The sequence below is a fragment of the Podarcis cretensis genome (genome assembly GCF_951804945.1).
Source record: "Podarcis cretensis genome assembly, chromosome: 3".
Lineage (NCBI taxonomy): Eukaryota > Metazoa > Chordata > Lepidosauria > Squamata > Lacertidae > Podarcis > Podarcis cretensis.
In genome coordinates, this window is record NC_137172.1 from 74,495,441 (window position 1) to 74,509,100 (window position 13,660).

A 13,660-nucleotide genomic window follows, 5' to 3' on the forward strand; every position below is an offset into this window, starting at 1 on the left:
AAACTGACCGGCCTGAACCTCCCCTTCAACGGCCTAATCTAAGGGGTGGATCTATGTGTTTTGTTGCTTGTCAAAAACAATCACTCCTCGGCCCATTACATTTACAGCACGTCGTCCTTTAATTGGTGTAACACACTGAGGGCTGAAAGGAAGAAAGTCCTACAAAAGAGCCCGAGTGAATGAACCCTGACTCACACAAAAATACTCTTCAGAAGTTCAGAGCCGGGCACTAACAAGGAGGTAGAGAGTTAGCTGGAAAAGAGGTTAAGTTCAGAAATGTGCCACCTTGAAGATCCTCCCTTCAAAGCCATGATAACATTGACAAGATGAACGGCAAAGGGGGGGGGGAGGGAGGGGAGTTAATCATTCCTGGACTGGGGAGAGTTTAACAAAATAGGGGATCGAGAGGATCCTTTTGCCCCCTCCTTTCCTCTCCACCTCTTCATTTTGAAGGATTTTTAAAAATTTTATTCTTTTTTTTTTTTTTAAGGCAGCGATATGTGCTCTTTTCTTTTCCTCGGCAATCTTCTTTCCATTAACATCTTCCCTCGATCTCTCGGCCTTCCTCTATTTAATCGAATCGACGAGAAGCATCTTTTTAAAACTGTGTTTTTATATTTTGAGAGGTGGGAAGAAAAGTGTCTGGAGCGGGCATAAGAACAAGCCAAATCAAAGGAGGATTTAAAGATTGGGACTTTAAAATGATGGGTCAGGAGGAGGAGGAGGAGGGAGAAAACAGCTAAACTTGACGGGAGAGGGGAAAGGAAGACTAAATAGCAGGGGGTGGGTGGGGTGGGGAGAGGGGGGGAACCCGAGTCCTTTCTCTGACAACTTTGATTACTGTGATCTGCATGGAATAATTACAACATATCTTCTGTGTCACAAAGTTCCAGGGAGACTTTTCTTTCTCTGAACTCCCAGCCATTTCTTTGCTTAGTAGCTGTCAGGGAATTGGTGAAAAGGAGGGAGGGAGGGGGGGAGGGGGAGACGGGGCGGGGAAAGACTTGCTTTTGTTTTGTTTTTTTAAGGCTTCAGTTCAACGGAGCCGAAAAAGTCAGATTCCTCCGTTCTCTTCATTTGTCGCTAATGTTCAAGGGTAGACGTTCCTGGAGTTCCCTATCAAACAACACAGGAATTGATTTGTGTGTTTTTTTTTATTTGGAAAGGGTTTTTTGTTTGTTTGTTTTTAGAGGATAGGGACGGATCCGAGGTTTGGGATGTGAGACTCCTGAAGGCCCTGTGATGAGCCGAAGAAAAAGTTCAAACTATTATTATTCTTGTCTCATCTTCGCATTCTATCATCAAAAGCAACAACAAGATGAGTGAACTCCAGGTTGACCAAAGTTCAGTGATTGCAGGTCTCCTATCCACTCAAGTCAGGCCTGGAGAAGGACCTCAGTGTCATGCATATAAAAGACAGAAATATGATGGAAGAGGGAACTTTCTTTTAAGGTCGGACCCCTGTCTTCTGCCGAAACTGTGCTCTTGCTGGGGATCAAGTCAGCTTTCTCCCCCTCCCCCCTCCTCCAAATTCCCAGCTTTAATGAACTTTGTCCAGCACTTCATTCCCTGCCCAGATCTCTCTCTCTCTCTCTCTCTCTCTCTCTCTCTCTCTCTCTCTCTCTCTCCTATTTCTTCTTCTTCTTACTATTTTAATGTAAATGCCATCTTTTCGGTGGGTGCCTGGAGTAGGGAGTTAATGATCCCCCCCCCCACTCCTTGCACCCTGTTAATAAATTAATGCACCTTTCATTGCTCCTACACGCATCTGAACCTCGAGCTTTGTGTTTTGCTGACTGACCCTTCGTCCTTTTACTTTTGTGGGCGAGTTGCCCCCATGCTAAAGCTGGGGGCTCTTCTCTTCTCCCCACCTCGCCCCCCTCCTTAAATCAGCTCCCTACAGTCCTACCCGAGTTTGTAATCCGTCAAAAAGCCGCTGATTGCTGCAAGCGTTACTTTTTCATGAGGGAAACTTCGAAGCAATTTGAGAGAGAGCCCGGCTCAATGAATACATTTGCCCCCAGATGCTCCCCCCTCGCTCCCCTCCATTCTTCGCCTGCACTTGATGAGTTTCTCTGGCACAAATCAGCCCTTACAGGCACAGAATGGGCAATCCCTTGATCCCCATCAATTGTCATCCCGAGTTTGGGCCACTTTGACCGCCAATAGTGGGGAAGTCAGAGCTAATCCTCAGAAGGAATCACGGGAAAAGAAAGGCAACAATAACCAAGTCAAGCGTAAAAAATGAAAGAGAAATCTCTATTATCACCCACTACATTTCCCAGCGATGTAGTGAAAAAATCAGCTCGTTTGTCATTCGAGTCAGACACCCGGAGAAGAATATGGGGTCGTGGTGGGTTGGTAGACTCACACGACGTAAAGGAGCAATATTTGAGAGCAAAAGGCCTCTCCCTTTGCCAAATCCTCCTCACATCCGCCATAACCATTAAATACAGACTGACTTTATTCTGTATGGGAAGGGCGAGGAAGGGGGGGGGGAGGACAAAAAAGCCCAAAGAGCTCGGAGGAAGAAATGGAAGCGCCCGCAGCCTCAGCCTCCTCCTCCTCGCTTATAATGGCATAAACGGCTCTGAATGGGTGTCAAAGGCTCTCTCTCTCTCTCTCTCTCTCTCTCGTGTGTGTGTGTGTGTGTGTGTGTGTAATGAAGGAGAGAGAGGAGAGAGTTGTATGTCGGTGTGTCAGGACGTGTAGGATTGATACTGTTCTCTAGTTCAGAGAGAAGCCGAGGGTCTCCTCAGAGTGTCAGTGTTTGTGTGACAGGAAGAAAACTGTGATACCAAGCTCGGGAACTCGGTGTGTATGTGTGTTGTTTGTACCGGCGACCAATTGTGCTGGTATTGGCGACCAATGTTCTACTACTCCACTGTTGGGTTGAGTGCCACCTCAGAAACCACGTGCTTTTAGAATGGAAAGAAGGGAACCTGCTAGGAAAAGCGCGGGAAAGTCCTGCGCGCGCGCGCGAAAATTATATTCCTCTGCGAGAGGAGACGACTGTGAGAGAGAATGTTTCATTAAAATGAGTGTATGCTGAAAGAGTGTGATGCAAAAGCCAGAGAGGAAAAGGGAGCAGATCTATCTATCTCTCTATCTCTATCTATCTTTCTATCTATCTCTCTATCTCTCTATCTCTCTATCTATCTATCTATCTATCTATCTATCATCTATCTATCTATCTATCTATCTATCTATCTATCTATCTATCAAGTACTCTTGTGTCTAGAATATATGGAACGAAACGAAATAAAATGAATGTGCGCGCGCGCGCATTATTCAGAGGAATTGCATTGGCATAATTGAACAGTTGAAAGGCGGAAGACCCTGTGCTGTTTGTGAGAGAGAGAGAGAGAAAGAGTGAAAAGAAAAGGCACCTTTACACAGAAAATGTTAGGGGTGATGGACCGAAGGGTAGCAAGAGAGGAAAAGTGAGATATGCTTAGAATGAGGGGAAGGGGGATCATAAGAATCCATATGAACGAGTGCATGCAAATGGTGTGAAAGTGTGTATCAATGAATTCAGAGAAAAGTGGGTAATCATAGTGTGAACGTCACAAGGAGGAAGATCACGCCTATGTGTGCGCCCCCCCCCCTTATATGCTTCTGTATGTCTTGTTCTTCACCCATATTGAAGTATGGGAAATGGGGCGCTGGAATGAGGCGAAGTGTTTAGTTGAGATACCACTTCTGAGCAGGAAGTTGCATGTCACCTCAAGAGTGCCTGGACAGAAGAAGAAGAAGAAGAAGAAGAAGAAGAAGAAGAAGAAGAAGAAGAAGAAGAAGAAGAAATTGGCAGTGTGTGAGAGGGACTGTGTTTCCCTCAGACATTTCCATGCACCGCCACACAACACGCGTGATTTTGCCTCAAGTGCAGCACACCCCTCAGCTGTCTCCTAGGTTGCCACCATCCCTGTGAGGGGTGTGCCTCTGTTATTATTTTTATTCATTAAATTTGTATACCGCCCTATACCCGCAGGTCTCACAACACAAAACCACGATACTGTATAAAATACGCGCGTAAGGGAGCGCACGGGCCTGCAAGAGGCGGTCGGTAACGCCTGCATCGTAAGTCAAGGGAAGCCCCGGGTGCAACTTGGTCAGTTGTATCTGGGTGGCTTCTGCGGACACGGACAGCCGTGAGAGAAAAGGAACTGCGAGGAAGTGCGTGGAGAAGGCGGCGAGAAGTCTGAACTGCGCGTGCGCGAGGTGCGCGGGTGGCAAACGGAGGCTGGAATAGAGAAGTCTCTGGGCGCATCCTGCCTGTCTCTGCGCTGGTGTGGCGTGGTCATTGGAGGCTGCGATCCTCGAGGCCCCCTGAATAGGCTGCTGTAGGTTGTGTAAGCTGCCATTTCGGGTGACCTCCAGAGCCTGGTGCTGCCGCGGGTGATGCTGGTGGTGGAGGGATGGGGGGGGGAGGTTGTGAGAGAGGAGGAGATGGAGGCAGAGCAGACAGAAAGAGGGTCGCCGGGAGGGAGCTATGGAGGGGAAGAAGCAGCTCGGAGACTTGGGAGAGGGAGAGGGAGAGAGACGGCAAACATTGCCACTTTCCACGCTGACACCTACAATTAACCAATCTAAGGGTGTGATTCCTTTACTCCGCGGCCAAGCAAGGGGCGAAGTGAGCACTAAAGAGCCGGCTGCCAAGCGCTGGGCTGAATGATGGAGGGCTTGGTGGAGACAAGTAAACAACTTCATAGGTCCGAGAGAGAGAGAGAGAGAGAGAGAGAGAGCGAGCTGTGGGCAGATGATCAGGTCCCCCCCTCCTATTCTTTTGAAACTATCTCGGAGAGAAGGGTTTTCCTTGTGGTCCCCATAAAATCCAGGGGTTTCGCTCCTTTTGAGGCTGTCCAAGTGGACTGCGCTTTCAGAAAGCGAGGAGATCAAGGGCTTTGAGGAGCAATCCTTTGCATCTCTGCTCAGAAGTAAGCCGCGTTTAGTCCAATGGGGCTTACCCCCACCGAAGTGCGTATAGGATTGCAGGCTAGACGTGTTATTTACACGGGGGAAATGCCATTATGAAAAGACCATGGATCTTTTTCTTTTCTTAATAAGAAACTTTTGCTTGTTAAACGGTGCAGCACATTTGGTTTATCAGAAACGCCTATTTACATTAAATTCATTAAATTAAAAAGGGACAATGTTTTAATAGCGATTTTAAAAAATAACTGAATTGAACCAACCAAATAGATGATAACTTTGTATTAAAGGGGAACAACTTATTACTTAACAATTAACATACTTGGGTGCCCTAAGTTAGGCAAGCATCCCCAAGTGGCGTGCAATAATCACGTGCGTTAAAAGAATAATGGAGACATCTCAAATGTTTTCTTTCTTAAACATGTTGATGGTTTTCTAGCGGGGTGGAGTGAGTGAGTGAGTGAGTCTTGTTTACCATCTACTATCAGAAAAGAATTTAAACTTCCCATAGGAAATACATGTACTCAGAAGACAGCCCCACAAATTTCAGATAAAAGTCCTTCCAGTCCTAGTAGAGGCCAAGACCTGTGAAGTTTGTCCCGCGCCTACAATTCCCATACGTCTCAGTTCTGAGACAGCGATTTCTCCTACTGTCTGCACTTTACAGTACACAGAAAATACTACTGCTTCCTTTCCTAGCAGAAAGGATGGCTTTAACTTTTATCCCGTGGTTTGGACTTTGGCTGAGAGAGGGAGGCTAACTCGAATGACCCATATTTGATGGTCGTCTTTCTTACGCCGGAGAAGGTAGAAAGAATGTGATATGGATGAACAACTACTTTTATTGTTATCCCTATTGTTGTTATTCTTATTCTATCAAAGCGTGTTCGAGGTGTAGGGCTAAATGCTGTCTTGCATCGAAGTACCTTGCTGTTAGCGCAGGGACACATCTCACATTTTTATCTGACGAAGATTTTGATAACATCACTTCCAACATGCACGGAAATGTTTGGGCAGCTTCTAACGCCTGTTGGAGTTTGGGCTCCCGCGTGTGTGCGTTAGGTGTCCATCTTTACTGAAAGGATCCGTTGGCATGACATAGAGAGAGTTTATCAAATACATACATCTGTTTCAGAAATAACTGGCTTGGAATAAAGGCTTGGTGGGATTGATTGCTTAGTTTGTTTGCAGTGGATCCAGTTCTCTTCTCTCCTTACCAGACAAAGATGGACAAAGTTCGCCTGGAGTCAGTCACCCAGACCTCTTCGCAGAAGCGGTCCAGCAGCAAATGTTTGAAATAGGTGGATGCAAACGAGACTTCTGGAGGCTGCGGGATTCCACCGTGCTCCGAGCCTCGCTAAACTGAACGTCCTGGTGCTTCATCCATAGAATAGACAGAAACTATTTTGTAATTGACACTTTTTTTAAGTGTGAAAGGATGGCTGAGGGCCAGATTTCAAAACAACGGAGACAATTGGGTAGCTCGGTAGACCTTTAAACCCCCCCCCCCAAACAAACAAACAAACAAAAAAACAAAAAAACAGCAAGGCGAGGAAGGTGGAGCTTTTAGCAAGGCAAAATCCACCTCCACACGCGTGGTAAGTGTTCTCTCTTATCTTTGGGCTGCTGCTCGTCCTTGTTAGACTGAACCGCTGCTTATAGGCAACCTTTCGACTGCGGTGTCTTGGCCCGGATTTACATAAAAGTGCGATCTTTGCATCATCGCAGCTCTCCGAAGGGTGCTTGACGAGCGCGGGAGGCACTCTGCAATCCCTAATTAGTGATTTTTGTCCTCTTGTTACTGGGCTCAGCATCTCATGCAAATGAACTCTTCAGCGCAGGCACCATCCACCCTCTCCTGGCTCCAGAATTAACTGACTCTTATCTTTAATGATATGCTACTGAACTTCGCCGAGCCCGGCTAGCTTTTTATCTTGATTACTCTAATCAATAAGAAATGATAGAGTAGAATTATAAACTCTATTGGCTTTTTAAATGTTGCCGACAAGCCCTCTAGATAGAAGCGCTTCCCTTTCATTGTTATTTATTAACACGATCTTCAGTTAACTGGGGATGCAAATAGGAAAATGAACCGGGAAGGGTGGGGAGAGAGAGTTATTACACGCAAGAGGGCCTCGTTGCCTCTTCCCCCATTCGTTTCTCGTGCACACGTTAGAATATCCTGCTAGTTTGTTAGCGTCAGGCTGGGTTAAAACCATCCAAGAAAACTTTTGTAGGGTGGTTGTGCGGAGTAGAAACAACTAAGCAAGCCTCCAACCTTTCCTCTTTTCCACCCTGCGCCCAACGCCCACCGATATATGGTCCCTCTCTCTCTGGCCTGTAGATCAGCACAAAATCGCCTTTTATTAATCAGCAGCCTGACTCCTTCAAAACTCTCAAGTCATATAACGGGACCTCCCTTTTAAAGGTTCATAAGATCAATTAAAAACAAAACCCAAGCGAGTGAATTTGGCAAGGCACGAACAAGAAAATGCGTTTCACAGAGGGCAATGGGTATATAAATCGACCCATCAGTGTCAGACACTAATTAAATTTATTGGCTTCATCGAAGCCTCACATCCTTGACTACTTCTTCTTGACACAAGTTATGGAATTTTGCCTCCTAAAGATGAGCATATACTCCTATTTTCTCGAATTCTGGCATTTGTGATTGTGTCAGAGAGTACCCATACCCCTGGTGTGTCCAAAATACCCCAAACGCACAATGCGTGTATTAGTCATGAGGCAAAATCAGTTTGTGGTCAAAGTTGGTGGGGGAAAGAATTCTTTCTAACTGGCACCTGTGCGGCCAATTAAAACCACTAATGGTTAAATAAACGAAACCAAACACACACATACAAAAAAAGCCCTTGCATATTTACATCATAGAAGTCAACTTTTCCCTTTTTTAAGGGAAATTACCTTATTCCGAATAGGATTCCTCGCAAGAAAAGGGAAAAGTTGACAGCTATGATTTACGTAGATGCATATAATCTTCTGACATTCCTCATGAAAAACATTGGACGACTGTGTACTGTACTTCCACCCTTCCATTTTAAGCACCTCTATTGTGTGTCTCACAGCTCTCTCTCTAAGATTGTGAAGGACCTAGCAGTTCGATCATGGACAGGTTTCAGCGGGACTTCCTTCCTAAGAAAGTAAGTAAGTTTAGGATTGCAGCCAAGAAATGAAAATGCTTCAAATGATCGGAACAGCAACAAGTTAAAGACATCCAGCCGAAATCAAGCAATTGCACAATACGCACCATATTAATGGGCTGTGAAGTTCCTTTTTGCTAATCGACCCTTGGCATTTTGTGCAGACGAGATCTCACACAGAACGATTCACATAATCATAGAATTGTAGCGTTGGAAGGGGTCACGAGGGTCATCTAGTCCAACCCCCTGCAACGCAAGAATATTTCACCCAATGTGGGGCTCAAACCCACAGCCTTGAGATTAAGAGTCTCATGCTCTAGAAGGTTAGGCAGAGAGTCCAATCATCTAAGGACGAGGGTGGCAATCCTGTGCATGCTTACTCAGGTAAGCAAACTGAACGCTGTTGGATTTACTTCTGAGTAAGCATGCATAAGATGGGGCTTCGCCAATTTTATGACGATCCAGGCTTCCTTTGCCCAGAACCTGCTTCATCGTATGCATCTCATAGGCTGCCACCCGCTATAGGGACGCTGCTGTTGTCGCTGCCAATGCACGGCGACTCTTCCGTCATTTGACAGAAGCACAACTCAGCCTGCCTGGTTAACAATATGCAGAAAGTTGTGTACTTGAGCGTGGCTCTCTTGGATGTAGGGGGAGGAGGGGCAGGGAAGGCTTAATGCAGCCAAATCATGTAGAAATCTCTCGTCCTAGCAACATCCTCGTTATTAGGAATGATGACTAAACTGCCAGGATTATTCTGGACTGTAAGTTATCAAGAGCCCACTAATTTCACATTAAAACCCATTGACTGCAACAGCGTGATTGAAGGGTTTTTAACAATTAACATAATCAGAAAATGAGCGGAGATAATTTTTATTCAACTCATTACTTTTTAATCATGTATTTCTTTTAATTAATATAGTCTCGGTGAAAATAACGGGGGGGGGGGAGAATCTCCACTGCTGGCTGTGGCGGCGAAAGTGAAATTGACGAATAAACGTGTCAGCCAAATCCCAAGTCAGGAGGCTGGAGAGAGAGAGAGAGAGAGAGAGAGAGAGAGAGAAGGATTTGGGGCAAAGCAGGGGCCCGGAAGCGGGCAGACTATGCCTTTAAAGGAATATTTGTAAATCTTACAATCTTAGCGTGTTTCTCTCCCCCGCCCCCCTCTCCCCTAAAGTCCATGGATGAAATCGAACTTTTCTAGTATAATGAGCTGGCTCTCAGGCAGAGAATGAGATGACACTTAATGGAAGCTTCTTTGCCAAACAGGTGCTGAGATGATGATGATGATGATATATGATTTGGGCACTGAGGATGCAATCCAATGCCCACTTACCTTGGAGTAAGCCTCATTGAGAAGAAATATGGTGCACTATTAGAGAGGGGGAAATGTGAGGAGCGATGTAGGCATCACGCGGACGGCATGACCTGATGGCTAAACAGCTTTCAGGGTAGATTTTTTAAATTTTATTTTGCGGCACTGCTGCTGGCAAAATATCATTTTTAGCTAAAACTCTCTGAGGTTGCAAGAAAGGAGCTCAGTTTTAGGCGGCCGTACGGCTCACGATCCTAGCAGCAGAGTGAACAACCGGGGCGTCTGTTTGCCTTCTTCTGAAAGCGATGTCGGAAGATTTTCGAAAGCTCAGGGGCCTGGGAGAGGATCATTGTATCCTAAAGGACAGTTTCGAATAACGAGAGTCTTTCAGTTTTAAACCAAGAGGCTATCGGATCAGATTTCTACCACGCACCCCCGCTGGCCTCTCCCACAAGTCTTTTTCACGTATGAATTTTGCATATGCATTTTGTAAAGAAGAAAAGGAAACATGAATTTGGTCAAGTTTTGAAATACATGTACAGCTAATCCGATTCTTCTTTCTCTTCATCCCTATCGATGAATATCGAGCCCTCGTTGGGCGCCAGTGGATCAGGAAGTTATATTGCTAGTCTGGTATACAAAAAAACAGGAGACCGAAAGCCAAGTTGCAACTTTACAACGTTTGGCTTCTAGTGATGAGGACTGAAGCAGTAATGGTTTCAGTAACTTAGTTGTTTATTTTATTTTTCTTAGAACGTGGGAAGAGGAGGGTGCGTGGGGTGAAGACTTAAAAATGAATAAATCCGCGAAGCTCATTGGGGAAAACAAGAACCAAAGTCGACCCCTCGTGGAAGAAATTGGAAACGCGCTCTCGTTATCTCGATCGGTCGTAACTGATTATGCATTCTGCTCATGGACTTTTCATATCCAGACGAGAAAACGCAAGGCGATAGAAAGTGGATCAAAATTGAAAAGGAACGGTTTTTAAAAAGGAGCAGGGAAGGGGACGAAGTCCTTCTGGGAACTTAATTTTTTGTGTGTGATTAAATGTGAATTAGAATGGTCTCTTCTTGGGCCACTATCGTGTTTGTCAACAATACTTTCCGAGAGCGCAGTGGCGTAGCGTGAGGGGTGCAGGGGGGGCCGGCCGCACCGGGCGCAACATCTGGGGGTTAGGGAAATCCACGGGTTAGGGGGCGCAAATCCACGGGTTAGGGGGCGCAAATCCATGGGTTAGGGGGCGCAAATTACTTGCCTTGCCCCGGGTGCTGATAACCCACGCTACGCCACTGCGAGAGCGCACTTGATTTTATGTATTTTCCTCTCTCGCATATCACTCGGATGAATCAGATATACAGTTTTGTAAGTTTAATATTCCCTCTTCCCACGGAATCCTGTGAACTTTGGTTCCATGAAGAGGGTGTAAAAAGGAGATCTAACAGTCCCAAGGCCACTTGTAATTCTCAATATGGGTGGAGCCGAGCCACGAACTGCTCAAAGACTGATACACGTCTGAATTGTGGTTCATTAAGGATTTCTGTTTGTGGGGAAATAGCAGCTTCACTTAACCTTGACACGGAAAAAGGTGTGGCAGATGGAAAGCTCCCCTCACCCCTCAGTTCTGTGGGAAGTGCAACATGGTCATTCTTTGTTAGTGAAGCAATATATTGGGTAAATTCCAATACAAACTATCTCTATTTTCAGAGTGGGCAGTTAATGTGGAATAGTCACTTTGCTTATATTCATTTCTTGATTATGCATCTGCATGACACTGTGAGGAAGGGACTGATGCAGATGGTCTGTCCCTGGATGCTAGTGGAACCAAATAGGTTCCTGAATGCTGGGGGGGGGGGTCTGGTGGCTTCTAACTGTTCATCCTGTTGAGGTCCTGGTCTTGCTACAGGATAGTGAGGGTCATCTCTTTGGTACTGTAGAGTCCTCACTGCTCTTTCATTTACTGAAGAGCTGTGGGGAATGGAGGCTGGGAGATGACTGAAAAGCTGACCAAACATATTCATATTTGTCCTTTTTATGCTAATGTAGAAAGTTAGCCAACTCAAACAGGGAGTGAAAATCATAAACCCATTATTGTGGGCAAAGTGCTATATTCTCTTTCCAATCCTGGATTAAGAGAAGCTTAGCTGTTCCTGTAGTGCACATGATCCATAGTTCATGGCCTGGAGGTAGGTTCGAAAGAGTAGGACTATAGTAAAATGAAACATCATGCACATCTATGCAATGAGGTTTCCATTTATCAAATTTGTAGTTACCAAAACATCACCCAGAAGGGAGCTTATAACTGGGCAGCTCTACATTATATGAATCAGAAGGGGATAATAATTTGTGATGAAACCTCTGTGGCATTCAATACTTCTGGAATATTAACTTTTGTTGGATGAGATTCAACCTTAGGTCAAGTAAGGACCTGTTCATAGAGCAGTGGATCATTGCTTAGGCTGAATGAGCTACATGCTCCAGTTCTCTATTCCACTCTTCATGGAGCTAAGATGTGTCTAGTCTACAAACAGGCTGGAAGTCTGGTTTGAACCAGTAAGCCATCTAAGTCATTCAGGAGATATGGGGGTACAGATGCTGCACAAGCAGGTGATCCAAACCAAGTTCCCTTTGTAGATCATGAAATGACTTGAATTTACCTTCCCAATAGTCAGAGGTCATAATCTGGAAAGCTGGCCAGTCCTTCCACATAAAGGTTCTCTAGCCAGGGTTATGCCCCAAAGTTAAGTTGGCATGTGCATATGGATCACTTCAAATTCTGACTATGAGGACCTTCCAGGCCAATCCGTTGGCTGTAATAGCAGGCAATTTAGAAACAGGGAGACTGAGATAGGAGGATCCAAGCACTTGCCATCCTTATAATGGGTTCAGTACAGGTGGGAGAAATAGATAAAAGTGACCGCTGAGTGCTTGCCAATGGACTGAGGTGCTCCAAATGTATGCACTGTGAGAAAGTAATAGACTGTGGAAATTAACTAGCCTTAACTAGTGTGGCAGAGTCTCCTTCTTTGGAGGTCTTTAAGCAGAGGCTTGACAACCATATGTCAGGAGTGCTCTGATGGTGTTTCCTGCTTGGCAGGGGGTTGGACTCGATGGCCCTTGTGGTCTCTTCCAACTCTATGATTCTATGATTCTAACTAGTAGTTGTAATTTGCTTAGGGGAAAACATGGCTTGGCCCTCACCCAGAAAAATTCCTTCCTTCCTTCTTGCCCTTTTCAACTGTTCCTAGGGCAGGAGTACAAGAGTATAAAACAACAACAAACCAATAAGTCAATAAATACAATTATCACAAATCATCTTTAAAAATGAAAGATCAAGCAGCAGCAAAAATCCTCATACTGAGTTCTCAGATTTCGCCCTACCCTGCAAAGCCTGGGCAAAGATGTGAATCTTCATCAACTGACTAAAAGTCTGCAAGGTTGTTAGTACAGTAGACACATCTCTGAGGGAAGTTTATTCCTCAGGTGGCACATTGCTGTAGATGATGTCCTTTCATGTGCTACTAGTCCCCAGACTTCACTTAGCAGTGGGACTATGAGAGTAGGGCCTTCCCTGCAGATCTTCATGCCTGGGCAGGAATGGAATGGGTCATCAATAGGTATAAAATAAATTTTATGAATGTGGCAGCAGTGGTGGTGGAGGGCAACATGCAGATTAATGAGAGAACATTAATTTTATCACATTTATTTTACCACAGAGGCTGAATGGAAGTCCATCTGTTTAGATTTACCCTCATAATGAATAAATCCTGTTTATGCAAAAGTATGTTTTAATTGGTAGCGTGTAATGTATTCTGTCATTTGTATTGTAAGGTACATTGCAATGTATTTGATGGGGAAAGACTTCTGTCTGGTCAGGTGAAAGTTGGCTCAACTTTCTAATGAACTACTGCATTCTGATTTGAATGTGGAAGAAGTGGATTAACAGCTAAATAATACTCAAATGTGGACAAAACTTGAGACACTGGCATGCATACTTGTCAAATGATCCTTGAGCAAGTGAGTTTCTTATTAATCACCTTGTTCCCATTTTGCCTGTTCCCTCTGTTTTGTTGTCCTTTGCTGGTGATTTTTCCTCTAGTTCCGCTATAATTTTGTATTTCAAAAATAAATTCTTCCTTTTCTTTATTAACTCATACTCCCATTGCTAAGAGCTGTTCTTTCCATTTCCCCTTTACTCCCTGCCCCCACCAATGGTTCTTTAGTTAATTCTTTCATTAATAGCTTGACTGGGTCATAT